The sequence below is a fragment of the Lissotriton helveticus genome, chromosome 12 (genome assembly GCF_964261635.1).
Source record: "Lissotriton helveticus chromosome 12, aLisHel1.1, whole genome shotgun sequence".
Lineage (NCBI taxonomy): Eukaryota > Metazoa > Chordata > Amphibia > Caudata > Salamandridae > Lissotriton > Lissotriton helveticus.
The window spans coordinates 628,503,616-628,516,368 of NC_136073.1; positions in this window are offsets into that span (position 1 = coordinate 628,503,616).

The window sequence follows — 12,753 nt, forward strand, 5'->3', positions numbered from 1 at the left end:
GGGATCAGGGAAGGGTGTGCTTTTTAGGGAGCACACACCTCCTGTCCACCTGTTTTTCTGGTCCTGACGAATACCGGGCAAACGCCCTAGAGGTAGAAACATGTTGACCACTCAACATATACACATATAGAGATCTTTTGGCCGTAACTCCCCTACCAGGATCTCGCCCACTTATTTTTTAACATTGTTCAGTTGCTCTACAATTAAAGTTATATTTTTGAGTACAACCAGGACAATTTTTAACATCTTTTTTCACACCCACAGTCACAACCCGCTCCACTGTAGTACAGGTGTCGTAGCACACCCTGGTGTCGCTAGGACGCCAGGGTGGACCCCGATGATGAAGCATGTCACCACTAGGTTGGTGAGTGAGGGGTTTTAAACAAAAGGATTAATATTCTCCTTCTTGCCAAAAACCTGCCCTCCAGATACGTCTGTTCTTTATCTTCTAAGGGGATACTCCTCTTTTTGTTTTGATATACTTGTGCCTCTGATCTCATAAAGAGTTCAGAGGATTAATTTAGTAATAAATACATATATATTTTATATATATAACCTGTGTGGTGTCCTTTCATTTGGTATTAAAGGGGTTACATATGGTAAAACAGCTGGCTTCACATGCCCTCTTGAGTTTAGCCTAAGACTGCTTTGTCCATGCCACCACTAGGATAGCTGGTCTATAAGGTTGACTTTACAACCATCACCATATGGGTTGTTTGGACTGGTGCAAGGTGCTCACTAGAATAGTGAACATCATATACCAGGCCAACTTCTCACATTGGTGTGCAGCGGTTGGGATTTGAGCTTGCTGTTGTTTTACCAATTGTAATCTTTGAGATATCATTTGAAAGATCACATTAGGTACCATAGGTACATATAACAAGACTTATAATACTTAAGTTTTACTGAACTTAGTTGTTGTAGACCAAAGGGCCTAGCACACCCTGACTACAACTCCTAGAGAGGTTTAGTAGGAAACACTTAATGTAGGTAGGTGCACACACCACACCTCACTAGATAATGTCAGCCACAGGTGAACCTAGTGTATCTCTACCTGTGGGAGGTGACCCTCCAAGGGCACACTCCAAGTTTGACATACTCAACCTCGGAGAGCTGAGACACTTGTGTACCACAAGGAAGTTGAAACAGGGTTCTAACTCTACCCTTCAGCACCTGATAGAACTCTTAGAAGAATCTGAGGTTCCCAAGGCCTCTAGCACAGGTCCTACAGGGAATGCAGAAGGCATGCCCTCCACGGAGGATGATGCCCCTGACCCTACTGTCATAGATGATGATGAAGTAGTGGAGGAGGAAGATTCTGAGGATGAGGTAGGCAGCCAGGTTGAAGTTAGGAGACTTAGCCAGGCTAATCTAAGCCTACATGGGGCTGGAGAGGGGCAAGCCCCATACAGACCTATCAGTAGACTTAACCAGAGGTATAGGAGGGAAAGATCCAGGGGAATCTCTCCACTCCAGTGCCTCAAGGGGTTCTCAGAGGGGAATGACTTCCCCTCAGAGGAGAGAACACCAGGCTAGGATGAGGGAAGTCCAAATCAGAATAGAGAGGGAAGAACTTGCCCTAGCCCAAGCAAACCTTGCTCTGGCATGGGAGCAAAAGTTAAGTGGATTAGATTCCACTGGTGGCAGCAATATTCCTAAGGATAAAGACAGGTCCTATGACAATAGACACCCGAGTAAGATTATGCCCCCCTACAAAGTTGGGGATGATATCCACAAATGGATAACTGATTTGGAGAGGGCCTGCAAAGTACAGCAGGTATCCCAAAGTCAGTGGGCAGCAATCTTGTGGCTCTCCTTTTCAGAAAAAGGAAGAGACAAGCTCCTCACAGTTAGTGATGATGATGCTAACAATTACACTGTCCTGAAGAGTGCTCTGATTGATGGGTTTGGCCTAACCACTGAACAGTACAGGTTGATGTTCAGAGATACCCAGAGGACACAGACTCAGGACTGGACTGATTTTGTTGATTGTGCCACTAAGGCTCTGGAAGGCTGGTTGCTGGGAAGTAAAGTTAAGGACTATACAGGATTGTATAATTTGATCATGACAGAGCAAATACCTAACAATTGTCAGAACCAGTTGTTGCACCAACACCTGATTGACTCAGATCTGACCTCTCCCCAAGAATTGAGAAAGAAGGCAGACAAATGGGTCAGAACCAGGGTTAAGCAGAAAAACCAGGTCCAAGGCGGTGATCAGAAAAAGGCAGACCAAAAAGGTGGGGATCAGAAACCAAAAGACCAGAAGTTTTCATCAGGCCCCCAAAATTCTAATGAGGGGGGTCCCAAACTTCTAAGAAGAAGAAGAAAGAAGGTCCAAAGAAACCTTGGTGTAATTATTGTAAATCTGCCTCTCACTGGTTTAGTGAGTGCACCACGAAAGGTACAGCCCCTACCACTGTAGCCCCTAAGGCATCTGCACCCCCTAGTACAGTTAACAGTGGTAGTTCCCAACCCAAGGCTATAGTGGGGTTAACCATGGGTACTGAGGTGGAATCTGGCTTAGTCAGGATACCAACCCAGGCTGTTCTTGTCTGTAATGTAGACATGGCTAAGTCCTCTACTGTGAGTCCCAGTATTCTGGGCAAGTACAGGCAAACACCTTTGATTAATGACAAAGTGGCTCAGGCCTACAGGGACACATGTGACAGTGTCACCATGGTGACACCTAACTTTGTGGACCCTGGACAGATTGTACTGGGTGATAATTACCTGGTGACCAATGCAAGCAATGTCACTACTACACATAGTGTGGCAGTTGTTAACTTCTCCTGGGGAGGGGTAACTGGCCTCAAAAGAGTTGTGGTAAGTGCAGACCTCTGAGTTGAATGTTTGTTGGGCAACGATCTTGAATCCTCAGTATGGTCAGAAGTGGAGTATAGGACTCATGCAGAGATGTTAGGCATATCAGCTCATGTCCTTGCTGTGACCAGGTCACAGGCCAAAAAGTGCCAAACTGAACAGGCCTTGAATCCTGAAACTATGGACCAAGTGCCATCTAAGAGAAAGAGCAGTAGGGTTAAGGCAGTGCCTCCCCCCCTGCCTACAAGTAAAGATCAGCCTTCTCAGGAAGCTGATTTTGAGACCCCTGAAGGAACTGTCCCAGAAGAACTTGAACCTGACCAGGTTGAGTTTCTTGGGACAGGGGGACCTTCAAGGACAGACTTGAGGCAGGCACAGTTAGACTGCCCCTCTCTTGAACCCCTCAGACAGCAAGCTGCTTCTGAGGCTGCAGGGAATGCTACAGGTACCCATAACGTTTACTGGGATGAAGGACTCCTTAATTCTGAGGCTAGAGACCCCAAGCCTGGTGCTTCCAGGAGGTTGGTCATACCTCAGGCCTTTAGGGGTTTCCTTCTTACCTTAGCCCATGATATTCCCTTAGCAGGACATCTAGGCCAGAACAAGACTTGGGACAGGCTTGTCTCTCACTTTCACTGGCCCTATATGTCAGAAGATACCAAGGAGTTTTGTCGCTCCTGTGTGACCTGCCAAGCCAGTGGCAAATAGGGTGGCACAACAAAGGCCCCCCTTATACCACTACCTGTGGTGGGGGTACCCTTTGAAAGAGTAGGGATTGACATTGTTGAATCAATGGATCCCCAAACAGCCTCTGGGCACAGATTTATACTGGTGGTAGTGGATCATGCCACCAGGTATCCAGAAGCTATTCCCCTAAGGACCACAACAGCACCTGTTGTGGCAAGAGCCCTCCTGGGAGTTTTCTCAAGAGTGGGCTTTCAAAAGGAGGTTGTCTCAGATAGAGGTGCAAACGTCATGTCTGGGTACTTGACTGCAATGTGGAAGGAGTGTGGTATCAATGACAAATTCACTACACCCTACCATCCACAGTGCAATGGGCTTGTTGAAAGATTTAACAAGACCCTAAAGGGTATGATCAAGGGTTTACCTGAAAAGCTTAGGCGAAGATGGGACATCCTTCTACTCTGCCTTCTGTTTGCTTAGAGAGGTCCCATAAAAGGGGGTTGGCTACAGCACTTTTGAGCTTTTGTTTGGGCATCCTGTAAGGGGACCCCTATGTCTGGTAAAGGAAGGATGGGAGTTACCTCTCAAAAAGCCTAAACAAGACATAGTGGACTATGTAGACAAATCCTGAAAGGTTTTTGATGTCAGAATCGCTAAGGGTGCACTACCATCTGTGAATGCATCAATGTAAAGCGTGCTATGTAGAAGTGGTGCAACTGGGTGAGTGGAAAACCTTTGGAACCACTCCGCAGTTAGTAGAAAAAACTACCAACTAAGGAAATAACAAGAGTACCATATGCACTCACATAAAATTAATCAAACGTTGTGTAACAAACATAAGAAAATGTACAGAAAAACAAAGCAACAGAAAATTGTAGGGTTCTCCAATGGGAGAGTAGTCCGATGCAATCCTTTTATTATGTTAGACAGCCAGCCGACACGTGTTTCATCGCCTATGCGAATTCTCAGGGCTGCAATAACAAATAGGTGACAATGTAGCATCTCATATGCAGTTGAACAGTGATATTCAACACGACATCTCATGGTATGCAAAAAAACAAATTATTGCTTCCACTAGTATGTGAGAAACATTATATTACATTGAAAAAGAGTGTACCCGGGGCGTGGCTTGGCGGGCGAAGATGGCGGTCGCAGCCTTGTAGAGCTCCCGTCGGCCCGGACTTAATCCTTCCAGTTATCCTGGCCCCCGAGCCCGCTGCTGATACCCAGTGCCTGGCGCTAACCTGGTGGAGTCCCCTGCCTGCTCCGGTGTCTCGATCCGGTGCCTTGCTCGATCCTGTGACCGCGGAGAGGAGACGGCGACGGGCGGCCCAGAGACCGGCTGGGAACCGGGGTCCTTGAGTTTCGGGACACCCGGTGGCGGTAGCGGACTGGCGGGTGGCGGTGGCGTCCGCTGCGCCGCTCTTGGCCCAACTCTGCTGCGGAGATGGCCTACGGACTGCTGAGACGCAGCTTATCCTTGCACCTGGGGCGAACAATTTCCTCTCTCTTTGGAGGTCGGGAAGAGGCGAAGGCGACGTGAGGCCTAGTGCCCGGCTGGAGACCGGGGTCCTCGATTTTCGCGACGCCCGGCGGCTGCTGCGGGCTCACGGGCGGTGGTGGTGCCTACGACGCTGCGTGTGGCTCAGCTTCACGGCTACAGTTGCCCACAGGCCATAGCGACGCCACCCTTCTCTGTGGCTCGGACGGCTGCTAGTGGCAACGAGGGGTGGTGGAGGCCTGTTCCGCCTTGGTGAAGCCGGGGCCTCGATTTTCGCGACCCCGGGCCTGTGCTGGCCTGCCCACTTCCTTCTTGGGGACGCTGAAGTCGGTGATCCATCCCGGGGCCTGGAGCCTCCAGTACTAGTGGCGGTGCCCAGGAGTTCCTGAACCTGGTCGGGAGTGGTGCCCACCCTACCTAGTGTGCGGTCCCGGTGAGCCTGCGATCGGCCATGACCAGAGGAGGCGGACCGCCTAAACATGGCCCTATAGATAAGTTCACGGGGCCTAGCAGTGGCTCTGGGGCGGCTGGTGGCAGCGGCGGCCCTGGGCCGGACAATGCAGCGATCCTGGCGGCCATCACCCAATCCCGGGACATGCTCGATGCCAAAATTGGGGCGATCGGAGCGGATGTTACGCTGCTGCGCCAGGACCTCCGCAATGCAGTGGAGAGGATCGCCGGGGCCGAATCGCAGTGACTGAAACGGACGTGGGCGCCCTGAAGAAGAGGCTGGCGGAGGTGGAGGGTATCCAAAAGACGCTGGCGGCCCGAGTGGAGGACGCCGAAGGGCGCGCGAGGTGGAACAACCTCCGCTTCATTGGCTTTCCGGAGCGGTGCGAGAAGGACGACATGGCGCGGTTCTTGACCCAGTGGTTGGAGGGCTGGCTCCCCGAAGGGACACTGTCCGCGTGCTTTGTTATCGAGAGGGCACACAGGGCCCTGATTCAGCGGCCACCGGAGGGTGAGCGTCCTAGACCAGTCATCGCCCGGCTGCTCAATTATCATGATCGCGATGTCATTCTGCGGGAGGCGAGGAACAAAGGCTCGCTCACCTTTGAGAATCATACCATCATGATCTTTCCTGATTACACGAAGATGGTGCAGCAGCAGAGACAATCCTTCGTGGCCGCTAAGGCCAAGCTGAGGGGCCTGAAGCTTCAATACTCTCTCCTGTATCCGGCCCGCTTGCGAGTGGTGCACCAATCCCGGACGCACTTCTTCGACTCCCCCGAGGAGGTGTTCCGCTGGACCGACGAGACGGTACGACTCAGACCACATGCCCAGCCGGGGCTGAACCCGGGCGGGTCCCAGGGATCGTCGCCGGAGCGGATGAATCGCCCGAACAGGAAGGGTCGCCATCGGAGGTCCCGCTCTAGGAAGAGGTCGGCCTCTGCCAGTGCATCGCAGACGGGTGGTGCGGGGGACTCGGAACACTCCGATGCCGGCAGCTGAACAATGCTGGGACTAGACCTTTCTTGCCGAGTGCTGAGTCGCCCTACATTGGCTGGTGAGACTGTTCTATTATGACTTCCTAATGCCAGTCAGTTCTCCTTGAGAACTCCTGTTACTCTCTCTGGGTACGCGGTGGGGCTCGGGGGGCGCCTTTTCTGGGCCTTAGACCCCCGCGGTTGAGTGGGTTGGGGGGTGGTGGTGAGTGTGTCTTGATTGGGATGTTGGGATCCATTGGTATGGCGGGCCCTGGGTTCTCGGTTCTGGACCCGGGTCTCTCCATGCCGCGACAGATACTTCAATGTTCTCTGAGGTATTGGGTTGGGGGGTGCGGGGCAAAGGGGGGGGAGGTTTGTTTATTGCTGCTGTTTTGGGGGGTTTGGGTTTGGGGAGGGTTGCTGAGTGTTTGGGTTGGGAGGGTGGGACCACACGTGTGTATAGCTTTTGATTCTGTTGCCTTGTGGGTTGCGCCAGGGTGGGACGAGGGGCTGGATACTGGACACTGTGTTGGTAATGGCTAATAATATGACTGTGTCTCCTCAAAAGACCCTGCGCGTTGTGACATGGAATGTGAGGGGAATTCTGGATAAAATCAAGCGTGGGGCTGTACTGCGCTGGGGGAAAAGAGAGTTGGTGGATGTACTGATGCTCCAGGAGACCCACATGCTGGGTACCAAGGCCCTCAGCCTCCAGAGGTTCGGATTTCAGCAAGTGTACCATGCAGGCTTTACGAGGGGCTCGCGGGGAGTGGCTATTCTGGTGCACCGCAGGGTGGCGTATGTCCATGAGAGGCAATGGGTTGACCCACAGGGCCGTTATATCTTCATCAAGGGTCTGTTAGGTGCTGAACAAGTGGTGTTTGGCAGTGTGTATGCCCCCCCCCCCTGCAGTGGGCCTTGTCTGAGCGGCTGTTCGCGCTGTGGGATGAGATTCCGGAGGTGCTGACTATGGTGGGGGGCGATTGGAACGAGGTTATGGACGTGGGCTTGGATCGCTTGAGGCGGGGGCCTGTTGCATCGGATCCCCCCCCTGCTGTTGCTCTTACCAAACTCTGTGCGACTGTGAGTGGCCTGGGCTGGGTTGATGTGTGGCGACACCTTCATCCCACGGTGCGTGAATTTACGTATGTGTCGGCGGTGCATGGGTCCTTTTCGAGACTAGACTATCTGTTTGTGCCGGGTGCCTGCTTGAGTCGAGTCAGCGATGCGGCGATACTCCCCAGAGGCCTGTCCGATCATTCCCCTGTCCTGGTTACCATGACCCTCCCCTCCAAAAGACAGCCGTTTCGTTGGCGGATGTCCTCTTGGCAGCTGCAGCAGCCTGAGTATGTGCATCACCTGCGTGAGGCGATTGATCATTTCTGGCGCGAGAATCTAGTGAGGGATGTGGACGCAGTGGTGGTGTGGGAGGCACTGAAACCCACGATTAGGGGCATTGATATAGCTTGGTGCGTGGCTGCTCGGCGACGACGTCGGGAGGCTATTGTGGCGGCCGCGGCCCGCGTGGAGGAGCTAGAGCAACGTGGTCGGCTTGGGAGCGACGAAGGCGTTGTGAGGCAGCTCCTGCAGGCTCAACAGTCGTACGCCTCCGTTCTTTATGAGGAAGCCCGGCAGGCGTGGCTCGCCACGCGCAGCAGGGTGTATCAGTGGGGCGACAAGTCCTGTACCATGCTGCATAGGTTGTGCCAGGCGACCTTCCAGCCCCTGGCGTTGCCGGGTCTCGCGGCGGGTGACGGGTCGATCATGACCGATCCGGATTTGCTGGCGGCTAGCTTTGCCCGCTATTACGAGGCGCAATACGCTCCGAGCGATCATTTGGAGACGGACGAGATATCTGCATATCTTGACGACCTACTACCGCAGGCCGTCCCCGATGAGACAAGGACCGCCCTGGACGCCCCGCTTACGGCTGAGGAACTAGGGGACGCCCTTGGTCAGTTGAATACTGGTAAGGCGCCCGGCCCGAGTGGCTACCCAAGCGAATTCGTTAAAAAATTTCACGTTCAGTTGGGGCCCCACTATCGCCGCGCCTTAGAGGCGGCACGGGATCGGGGAGAGCTGCCACCAGACTGGCGTCATGCGGAAATCGTGGTCTTCTTGAAGCCGGGCAGGATGCCGGACAGGCATGACTCGTACAGGCCGATTTCCCTTCTGAACATCGAGGCCAAGATTCTGGCAAAGGCCTTGGCAAACCGCCTCTTGCCCCACATTGCTGACCTGGTCCACCCCGACCAGGCTGGATTCATGCCTCACAGGGCCACCCGGCATAATATCCGACGAGCACAGGCGGCGGTGGATGCCATGGGTGCTAGAGATGAGCAGGCGGCACTCTTCCTGGCGGACATGGACCGTGCCTTTGATTCGGTGAGTTGGGTGTATCTGTTCACGCTGTTGGCTCGTCTCAACCTGGGGCCGGTCTTCCTGTCGTACGTTCGTCTTCTCTACACCAATGTAACGGCCTCGGTCCGCGTGGCCGGAGCTACCTCTGGGCGCTTTCCTATAGGTCGTGGTACTCGGCAGGGTTGCCCCCTGTCCCCGTACCTATTTGCCCTCGCCATGGAACCCCTGGCGTCGCGGGTACGAGCAGATGCCCGGTTGCGTGGCTTTGTCTGGAATGGGGACCTGGTGGATAGGATTGCACTGTATGCTGATGACGTCCTCCTCTTCCTTACTGATCTGCGGCAGTCGGGTCCCCGGGTTCTGGAGATTATGCGGGTGTTTGGCGAGGTCTCGGGTCTCCATCTTAACTTGAATAAATCAACCCTGTGGGTGCTAGGTGGCGGAGTAGTTGCCGACCCCTGGGCGGCAGAGTTGCGAGTGGCGACGGATGGCCTAAAATATCTGGGCGTCTTTCTCTCAGAGTCGCGGGCCGTGGCCTGGGCGCGTGGAGTCTTGCCGGTGTGGGAGCGGGTCCAGGCTGATATTAAGACCTGGTCTAGAATGCCGCTCACTATTTTCGGAAGATCGGCCATCTTTAAGATGGTGGCGCTGCCGCGGCTCCTATACCAACTCCAGAATTTCCCTCATCCCATTGGCCTGGAGTGGTTCCGCCAGGTTAATTCAGTGTTGGGCCGCTTCCTGTGGGATGGCGGTGCGGCCAGGGTGGCGTTGAAGACGTGCTTTCTATCCACATACTGTGGTGGCTTGGCCACGTCGGACCTCCTCTCCTACTACCAAGCTTCACAACTACTTGTCCTTAATGAATGGTGGTATTGTGATAGGGGTGATCCGGCTTATGCCTTGGAACGATTGCTTATGGGTGATCGCACGCTCCACACCATCCTTTATTCGGCCCGTCTACGCCGTGGGTTGCCATCTGTCACCAGAGTGGTCTTTGCGGTGTGGAGACAGTCGCTACGCCGCATGGGATGGTGGGGCAGATTGACGGCTGAGACGCCGCTCTGGCATAATGGTCTACTCCCGGAATTGGCGGCCCTGACCGGATTTGAAGGTTGGGAGGCCATTGGGGTTACGCAACTGGGCCAGGTCATGTCCGGCGCCACCCTCAAGTCCTTCGAGGAGCTCCGCACGGAGTTCCAAATGCCTCAGTCCCAGTTCTTCCGCTACCTCCAGCTGCGGCATGCCCTCGCCCCGAGCATCGCGGGCCTCGACTCCTTGCCGGAGTTCAGCCCTATCGAGGCAAAGGTGTTTATGGGGGACCTGGGGGAAAAGAAGGTCTCTAAGATCTACCAGACACTTGTGATCCATTGCTCCTCCACCCTACACTCCCTTCGGGAAGCGTGGGAAGTAGACGTGGGCCCCCTTGATGAGGACGACTGGAGGGAGGCACTGGAATCCCCACGTGGAACAGCCATTGCAGTCCGGCTGCGGCTAATTCAATTTAAATACTTGCACCGCGCCTATTATACGCGTGAACGGTTGTGGAAGGCTGGTTTGATTGCATCTCCGGAATGCCTGCGATGTGGGGCGGTGCCTGGCTCCTTGTTGCATACGGTGTGGTCGTGTGGCCGGCTGACTGGATTCTGGAGGGGTGTGTGGAGTTGCCTGGCTGAGGTTCTGGGCTGGGACCTCCCTCGTACCCACCGGCTGGGCCTGCTACATGTTATGGAAGGGATTGGGGGTAACGTTTATAAGCGCCACTTATTGCTCTTGGGGCTGGTTGTGGCTAAGCGGGACCTGGCCCGGGCGTGGAAGTCAGTGAGGGCTCCCCCCCTGTCTGCTTGGAGGGCTGGGCTGGATTATTTTATGGGTCTGGAGAGGCCGATCTTTGAAGCACGGGGCTGCCCGCGCAAACACTACAAAATCTGGAAGCGCTGGGCTGACTACCGTGGTCTGTCCTTGGACCCCCCGGCGGAGCAGGAGGAGGACGTTTGATCACAGTGACATTTCTGGCCCGCAGCGGTAAAGCCCTGGTGGCATTTCACCTACTTTCTTTTTCTATTGCTTCTGTACACTTGTGGTAGGGGGGTTGGGGGGGGCGTTTTGAGGGGGGGGTAGAGTTGTGGGTTAGGGTAGGTTGCTGGGGTGTTTCTATACTGAGCATATTCTGAGCCTGTTTTTACCTTTTTTTTTGCTGCCTATGGAACTGCTATATTGATACTGTTGTGGTGATCTTCGTGTGTGGAGACGCCGCATTCTTGGTGCTCACTTGCTCAATAAAATTGGTTGTGGAAAAAGAGTGTACCCAAACACATTTGTGGCGAGTGTGTGTATTACGCGTGATAAAAAGATAGTGCTGGTGTTGTTTAAGTGAAAAGGTGAAAAACGACTATAAAAGGAGAAGCTGGGGGACGTCTTCATTACTCACACCACAGCATAGTTTAGTAACCCTTATAAAAAATATATAGATATCCTATAGGGAAAGAAAAAAAACCACAAAAAAAAACATACAAAGTTGGCTCTCGTGTATGCGGGTGCAACTAACAGTGATCGGTTCATCCACAATTCGTGCAACGTCATATAGATCAAAGTGACGTGAGGGTGGGAATTCTTCGTGGAGATAACACATACCTATCCGTGGCTGTGTCAAACCAGGAGGTCTGTAAACATGAAACAAACGGAAGGAGGGGAGGAAAAACTCATCAGTCCCACAACTTTTCTGAGAGCTAGAGCATAAGTGACAAATATCAATATTTCAATGAGAACAATGCTCACCGCTCTGCTGGTTATACTTCCGACACAGCAGGGCCCATAACCTTTAGATGTAAACTTTCAGGGAAGTGACGTCCACACTGTACGGGGATCAAACAAAGTGGGTAATGAGATGAAATAAAGGAAAGGCCAAAGTCTCAATCAATTCTAAGAATTAAAAAATAACTAACAGGCTTCAATATTTGAGCATCTAGTTGCTGAAACACGCAAAAAACACAAAAAACACAATGTGTCTGTATCTCATAGTAAGAGTATACAACACAATTAGAACCACGAATAGAGAATCACTAATTGCAAACATGTACCTCTACTGTTCTTAAACGTTTAACACCCCAAAGAGAACAGGCACTGAATTGTGCCCTTGGTCTGTGCAAGAGAATCGCACTCAATTAAATTAACTATGAGTGCATTAGCTTGTAATTGTCGTGTGAGTCGGTAGTTCAAATGAAGAATTCTCGACCAAAAGGAAATATCAACATCCCTATCTAGCATTAAACAAGTCACAGTAAACAAAGCGTACCCCTGTATTCAGTAGCGGACCTTCAATACGACGAATCTCGATATTAATGTAGGTGCCGTGTAAGCCACTCTTAAAAACTTTCAATTCTGTAATGTTAGAAATGTATAATATATAAGAATCAGTGCCCTTAGATAATGCAGGAACAGTTCTAGAAGTCAACGGATCGGGTGACCAGAATCCTACCTTGCGTGCGTGAGTGGAGAGAAGCCGCGTACACCTGGGTCGCCGTGTTCCTGTATGGACATGTGACCCGGAAGTCGCAAGAGCTAAATAGGAAGCGTAACGTCAAACGCTCCAAAAGACTAGACCGCTGACCGTGTAAGGTGCGACCGGCGCCCGCTGAAGTAGGAGCAAAGCTATTATTAAAATCACGGCGGACGCCCTGAATATCAGAAAAGAAGCAGAAATCACATGGCATAACCAATGAGATTATTCAAATGCGAAAGCCTAATTAGTCAAATCCCTGATTGAACAAAACATGACAGTAAGGATAGCGGGATGATCGGGAAAACCGTGATACAACGCAAAACCAGCAACATTATGGGAACGAGTGTATGCATGCGTGCAGGTCCCACTCATACGTGGCTGGATCCAATATATAATGTTATTAGCCAGTAACTTATTACAATTGAGTGGCTCATAAAAACACGGAAAACATTTCTAAT